The 7,500-nt window shown below is 55.3% G+C and overlaps 3 non-coding genes across 3 annotated transcripts in view; all 3 read right to left on the minus strand.

Annotated features, from left to right (window-relative positions):
• The window catches only part of LOC124593045, a 4,222-nt gene extending 2,626 nt beyond the window's left edge, over positions 1-1,596 (minus strand). The window contains exon 1 of the ribosomal RNA XR_006977796.1: positions 1-1,596. This exon is cut by the window's left edge and continues 2,626 nt beyond it. This is a non-coding gene — a ribosomal RNA (large subunit ribosomal RNA).
• A 188-nt stretch (positions 1,597-1,784) lies between these two features.
• On the minus strand, positions 1,785-1,939 carry LOC124593136. Its single transcript, XR_006977858.1, has one exon. It is a non-coding gene; the product is annotated as a 5.8S ribosomal RNA (ribosomal RNA).
• A 351-nt stretch (positions 1,940-2,290) lies between these two features.
• On the minus strand, positions 2,291-4,200 carry LOC124593014. The gene has a single exon (XR_006977765.1). It is a non-coding gene; the product is annotated as a small subunit ribosomal RNA (ribosomal RNA).
• Between the last annotated feature and the right edge of the window lie 3,300 nt (positions 4,201-7,500).

Here is a 7,500-nt window from a genome sequence, read left to right on the forward strand (position 1 = left end):
GGATTCCGACTTCCATGGCCACCGTCCTGCTGTCTTAAGCAACCAACGCCTTTCATGGTTTCCCATGAGCGTCGATTCGGGCGCCTTAACTCGGCGTTTGGTTCATCCCACAGCGCCAGTTCTGCTTACCAAAAGTGGCCCACTTGGCACTCCGATCCGAGTCGTTTGCTCGCGGCTTCAGCATATCAAGCAAGCCGGAGATCTCACCCATTTAAAGTTTGAGAATAGGTTGAGGTCGTTTCGGCCCCAAGGCCTCTAATCATTCGCTTTACCGGATGAGACTCGTACGAGCACCAGCTATCCTGAGGGAAACTTCGGAGGGAACCAGCTACTAGATGGTTCGATTAGTCTTTCGCCCCTATACCCAGCTCCGACGATCGATTTGCACGTCAGAATCGCTACGGACCTCCATCAGGGTTTCCCCTGACTTCGTCCTGGCCAGGCATAGTTCACCATCTTTCGGGTCCCAACGTGTACGCTCTAGGTGCGCCTCACCTCGCAATGAGGACGAGACGCCCCGGGAGTGCGGAGGCCGCCGCCCCGTGAAGGGCGGGGAAGCCCCATCCTCCCTCGGCCCGCGCAAGGCGAGACCTTCACTTTCATTACGCCTTTAGGTTTCGTACAGCCCAATGACTCGCGCACATGTTAGACTCCTTGGTCCGTGTTTCAAGACGGGTCGTGAAATTGTCCAAAGCTGAAGCGCCGCTGACGGGAGCGATTATTCCGCCCGAGAGCATCCCGAGCCAACAGCGGCGCGGGTCCGGGGCCGGGCCAGGTAGGTCCGTCATCCGGGAAGAACCGCGCGCGCTTGCCGGGAGCCCGAGCGCCCAAAGGGGCGAATCGACTCCTCCAGATATACCGCCGGGCAGCCAGCCAGGACACCGGGGCTCTGCCCAACAGACGCGAACCGAGGCCCGCGGAAGGACAGGCTGCGCACCCGGGCCGTAGGCCGGCACCCAGCGGGTCGCGACGTCCTACTAGGGGAGAAGTGCGGCCCACCGCACACCGGAACGGCCCCACCCCGCGGCGAGTGGAAAGGCAACCGGACACGACCCCGCCGCGGATTGCTCCGCGCGGGCGGCCGGCCCCATCTGCCGAGGGCGGAGGCCTGTGGCCGGATGGGCGTGAATCTCACCCGTTCGACCTTTCGGACTTCTCACGTTTACCCCAGAACGGTTTCACGTACTTTTGAACTCTCTCTTCAAAGTTCTTTTCAACTTTCCCTCACGGTACTTGTTCGCTATCGGTCTCGTGGTCATATTTAGTCTCAGATGGAGTTTACCACCCACTTGGAGCTGCACTCTCAAGCAACCCGACTCGAAGGAGAGGTCCCGCCGACGCTCGCACCGGCCGCTACGGGCCTGGCACCCTCTACGGGCCGTTGCCACATTCAAGTAGGACTTGGGCTCGGCGCGAGGCGTCGGGGTAGTGGACCCTCCCAAACACCACATGCCACGACAGGCGGCAGCCTGCGGGGTTCGGTGCTGGACTCTTCCCTGTTCGCTCGCCGCTACTGGGGGAATCCTTGTTAGTTTCTTTTCCTCCGCTTAGTAATATGCTTAAATTCAGCGGGTAGTCTCGCCTGCTCTGAGGTCGTTGTACGAGGTGTCGCACGCCACACCGCCAGCCGGCTGTGCACGCTACCGAGTAAGTACCGGTATGCGAACCGCCAGGCGACGGGCGCGCATCGCACGTTTCAGGAGGCGCGGCCGGCCCCACAGGCGGCCGCGACGCTCCCAGGTCTGCGAAGCGGGGCAAACGCCGCGCGCTTCAGTATACGTAGCCGACCCTCAGCCAGACGTGGCCCGGGAACGGAATCCATGGACCGCAATGTGCGTTCGAAACGTCGATGTTCATGTGTCCTGCAGTTCACATGTCGACGCGCAATTTGCTGCGTTCTTCATCGACCCACGAGCCGAGTGATCCACCGTCCTGGGTGATCTTTTCTTAGTTTCCACTGTCTCTTTCAAGACAGTTGCATAGGCGGGACGTAGGCGTGTGGCGGCCCCTGTTCAAGCGTTCTGTGTCCAACGGCCTCACGGCCGATGGGCGTCGTACGGCTCCACACCGGAGCGGACAGGCAGTCGGGCGAAAGTCATTCAAAACCGGCGCCAGGCGCCAGGTGCCGCAGGCCAGCCGCTCCAGCGCTTCAGCGCTCGTACCACACAACATTGGCGTTAGTTTTGAGAAGCACGCGTGGTTCCGCACGCGGCGCACGGCTACTGCGAGCCGTACAGGTAGCGTGTTGCGCGACACGACACGCACATCGAACGACATGCAGTCTAGTCGGTAATGATCCTTCCGCAGGTTCACCTACGGAAACCTTGTTACGACTTTTACTTCCTCTAAATGATCAAGTTTGGTCATCTTTCCGGTAGCATCGGCAACGACAGAGTCAATGCCGCGTACCAGTCCGAAGACCTCACTAAATCATTCAATCGGTAGTAGCGACGGGCGGTGTGTACAAAGGGCAGGGACGTAATCAACGCGAGCTTATGACTCGCGCTTACTGGGAATTCCTCGTTCATGGGGAACAATTGCAAGCCCCAATCCCTAGCACGAAGGAGGTTCAGCGGGTTACCCCGACCTTTCGGCCTAGGAAGACACGCTGATTCCTTCAGTGTAGCGCGCGTGCGGCCCAGAACATCTAAGGGCATCACAGACCTGTTATTGCTCAATCTCGTGCGGCTAGAAGCCGCCTGTCCCTCTAAGAAGAAAAGTAATCGCTGACAGCACGAAGGATGTCACGCGACTAGTTAGCAGGCTAGAGTCTCGTTCGTTATCGGAATTAACCAGACAAATCGCTCCACCAACTAAGAACGGCCATGCACCACCACCCACCGAATCAAGAAAGAGCTATCAATCTGTCAATCCTTCCGGTGTCCGGGCCTGGTGAGGTTTCCCGTGTTGAGTCAAATTAAGCCGCAGGCTCCACTCCTGGTGGTGCCCTTCCGTCAATTCCTTTAAGTTTCAGCTTTGCAACCATACTTCCCCCGGAACCCAAAAGCTTTGGTTTCCCGGAGGCTGCCCGCCGAGTCATCGGAGGAACTGCGGCGGATCGCTGGCTGGCATCGTTTATGGTTAGAACTAGGGCGGTATCTGATCGCCTTCGAACCTCTAACTTTCGTTCTTGATTAATGAAAACATACTTGGCAAATGCTTTCGCTTCTGTTCGTCTTGCGACGATCCAAGAATTTCACCTCTAACGTCGCAATACGAATGCCCCCGCCTGTCCCTATTAATCATTACCTCGGGTTCCGAAAACCAACAAAATAGAACCGAGGTCCTATTCCATTATTCCATGCACACAGTATTCAGGCGGGCTTGCCTGCTTTAAGCACTCTAATTTGTTCAAAGTAAACGTGCCGGCCCACCGAGACACTCACTCAAGAGCACCCTGGTAGGATTGCAACGGGGTCCGCCTCGGGACGCACGAGCACGCACGAGGCGCGTCGCACGCCTTCGGCTCGCCCCACCGGCAGGACGTCCCACGATACATGCCAGTTAAACACCGACGGGCGGTGAACCAACAGCGTGGGACACAAATCCAACTACGAGCTTTTTAACCGCAACAACTTTAATATACGCTATTGGAGCTGGAATTACCGCGGCTGCTGGCACCAGACTTGCCCTCCAATAGATACTCGTTAAAGGATTTAAAGTGTACTCATTCCGATTACGGGGCCTCGGATGAGTCCCGTATCGTTATTTTTCGTCACTACCTCCCCGTGCCGGGAGTGGGTAATTTGCGCGCCTGCTGCCTTCCTTGGATGTGGTAGCCGTTTCTCAGGCTCCCTCTCCGGAATCGAACCCTGATTCCCCGTTACCCGTTACAACCATGGTAGGCGCAGAACCTACCATCGACAGTTGATAAGGCAGACATTTGAAAGATGCGTCGCCGGTACGAGGACCGTGCGATCAGCCCAAAGTTATTCAGAGTCACCAAGGCAAACGGACCGGACGAGCCGACCGATTGGTTTTGATCTAATAAAAGCGTCCCTTCCATCTCTGGTCGGGACTCTGTTTGCATGTATTAGCTCTAGAATTACCACAGTTATCCAAGTAACGTGGGTACGATCTAAGGAACCATAACTGATTTAATGAGCCATTCGCGGTTTCACCTTAATGCGGCTTGTACTGAGACATGCATGGCTTAATCTTTGAGACAAGCATATGACTACTGGCAGGATCAACCAGGGAGCTGCGTCAACTAGAGCTGAGCAGCCGGCCGCCCGGGAGTGTGTCCCGGGGGCCCGCGCGAACACGCAAGCGTCCGCTCAATTATTCTGCAAACAGGAGGAGGCTGAGCTCCCCTGCACAATACACCTCGAAACCCTCTCAGGTCCCGGCGGCGCGCAGCGCCGTCCTAAGTACTTGGTCGGGTTCGAGAGAGGCGCAATCGCCCGGAGTTTGGCGAGTAGACGCTTTAGGTGCGACCACCCGTGCTCCCAACTGAGCTTGCCGCTGCCGACAGAGGCCCGGGAGCGTGCTGTCGTGGCATTGCCGGCGGGAGACAACACGCGCCACCTACGGTGACCGGCAGCTCCAACGCCAGCGCCACAGAAGGACAAAAGCCCCACTTGGGTGCCGAAGCGAACTCTCCCAGCACAGCGCACGCGCCAACACGTCCGCACAGCTGCGATACAAACCACCTGCGAGAACCGCAGAGGCGACCGAGCAGCAGACGGCGTCGCGGCGCCGAGCGCCGGGCGGCGGCGCATCCTCAGCGCACACAGTCCTCAATCGGACCAGCACACTGCAGATGTCCACCGCGCTTCGCACCGGGCCCGCGAGGACCTACTTTGGCCGCACGGCGCCGCGTGCAGGGTGCGCCGGCGCGCAGCTGCGCCGCCTGCCGCCTCCGTCGGCCGGCGCGCCTGCCACTGGCCGCCCCCACCAGCCGGCTGTAGCGCGTGCGCCCACGCACCGCGCGGCCAGCACGCCGGGAGGCCCCCCCTCACCGGCCGGGGACGGTCCCACCCAGCCACCGCCGCGTATCGCTTCACACCCAGATGCCATTCACGTTCGTGGGCATGGTGGGTATCGCTGGAACAACCGGTTGGTAGCTCAACCGATCGTCGCCATCACTGATTCACCTCTAGCGAGAACAACCGCACCACAACGGTTTACCAGTTGTTCATTTGCATAACGTCACCAGCAAACGTAGGCGTCCATCGCCATTTGCAAATTCAACGATTGTTGCATGCCTGTGTCAGGTGTCACGACACACTATGTCTGCCCACATACACGCAACAACATGTGCACGCTTCGCGAACACGTGGAAGGTGGCCCCCGTACGTATGCGATGTCCATTGCGCGAACGACTGTCAACCGGCCTCTGTCGCATGTCGCAGATGTGGAACGCAGTGCACCATGCTATCACGGTGTGTGAGAAGAGACGACTACGTCTGACAACACGCGCCACTACATCAACAGACGGCTCATGCTGATCGCCATCCAGGGCATACCACACTGCAATCCAGCTCTTATAGGGAGACGACACGTAGCTGAGTGCACAACATTTGGACCGCATGGTTCGCCGTTGTTGGCGCAGTCGTTGTACGGTCACATGTACCACGATGTATCATTCAGTACATGAGGACCAATGTGCAGTACAGTGTGTGATTTGGACGTACAACATCAGCGGACAGTTGACACAGGCCGTACCACAGCGTAGGCTAAGTGCTTCGCACATGCGAATGCCAATGAACAACTGCAAATGCCAATGAACAACTGCAAAGGGCATTGAGCATGTACGTCCTGCTGCCATCCACATTACAGTGTATAGCTGCAAGGTGTTTAACATGAAGCGATACACTGGGGACCGGGCAGTGCGAGTAGCAAACTATATTGCGGGGGTTGCAGTTAGGCAACACTACACTAATTTAACGCGTCGTATGACAATTACAGAGCAGGTTAAGGCCCAACGTGTGTTGGGTTAAGGCCCAACGTGTGTTGGGTTAAGGCCCAACGTGTGTTGGGTTAAGGCCCAACGTGTGTTGGGTTAAGGCCCAACGTGTGTTGGGTTAAGGCCCAACGTGTGTTGGGTTAAGGCCCAACGTGTGTTGGGTTAAGGCCCAACGTGTGTTGGGTTAAGGCCCAACGTGTGTTGGGTTAAGGCCCAACGTGTGTTGGGTTAAGGCCCAACGTGTGTTGGGTTACGTTAAGGGGCAATGTGGGTTACGTTAAGGGGCAATGTGGGTTACGTTAAGGGGCAATGTGGGTTACGTTACGGCGCAATATAGGTTACGTTACGGCGCAATATAGGTTACGTTAAGGCGCAATATCGGTTACGTTAAGGCGCAATACAGGTTACGTTAAGGCGCAATACAGGTTACGTTAAGGCGCAATACAGGTTACGTTAAGGCGCAATACAGGTTACGTTAAGGCGCAATGCAGGTTACGTTAAGGCGCAATGCAGGTTACGTTAAGGCGCAATACAGGTTACGTTAAGGCGCAATACAGGTTACGTTAAGGCGCAATACAGGTTACGTTAAGGCGCAATACAGGTTACGTTAAGGCGCAATACAGGTTACGTTAAGGCGCAATACAGGTTACGTTAAGGCGCAATACAGGTTACGTTAAGGCGCAATACAGGTTACGTTAAGGCGCAATACAGGTTACGTTAAGGCGCAATACAGGTTACGTTAAGGCGCAATACAGGTTACGTTAAGGCGCAATACAGGTTACGTTAAGGCGCAATACAGGTTACGTTAAGGCGCAATACAGGTTACGTTAAGGCGCAATACAGGTTACGTTAAGGCGCAATACAGGTTACGTTAAGGCGCAATACAGGTTACGTTAAGGCGCAATACAGGTTACGTTAAGGCGCAATACAGGTTACGTTAAGGCGCAATACAGGTTACGTTAAGGCGCAATACAGGTTACGTTAAGGCGCAATACAGGTTAGGTTGAGGCTCAATACAGGTTAGGTTAAGGCGCAATACAGGTTAGGTTAAGGTACGACATAGGTTAGGTTAAGGTACGACATAGGTTAGGTTAAGGTACGACATAGGTTAGGTTAAGGTACGACATAGGTTAGGTTAAGGTACGACATAGGTTAGGTTAAGGTACGACATAGGTTAGGTTAAGGTACGACATAGGTTAGGTTAAGGTACGACATAGGTTAGGTTAAGGTACGACATAGGTTAGGTTAAGGTACGACATAGGTTAGGTTAAGGTACGACATAGGTTAGGTTAAGGTACGACATAGGTTAGGTTAAGGTACGACATAGGTTAGGTTAAGGTACGACATAGGTTAGGTTAAGGTACGACATAGGTTAGGTTAAGGTACGACATAGGTTAGGTTAAGGTACGACATAGGTTAGGTTAAGGTACGACATAGGTTAGGTTAAGGTACGACATAGGTTAGGTTAAGGTACGACATAGGTTAGGTTAAGGTACGACATAGGTTAGGTTAAGGTACGACATAGGTTAGGTTAAGGTACGACATAGGTTAGGTTAAGGTACGACATAGGTTAGGTTAAGGTACGACATAGG

The sequence above is a fragment of the Schistocerca americana genome, unplaced genomic scaffold, assembly GCF_021461395.2.
Source record: "Schistocerca americana isolate TAMUIC-IGC-003095 unplaced genomic scaffold, iqSchAmer2.1 HiC_scaffold_97, whole genome shotgun sequence".
Lineage (NCBI taxonomy): Eukaryota > Metazoa > Arthropoda > Insecta > Orthoptera > Acrididae > Schistocerca > Schistocerca americana.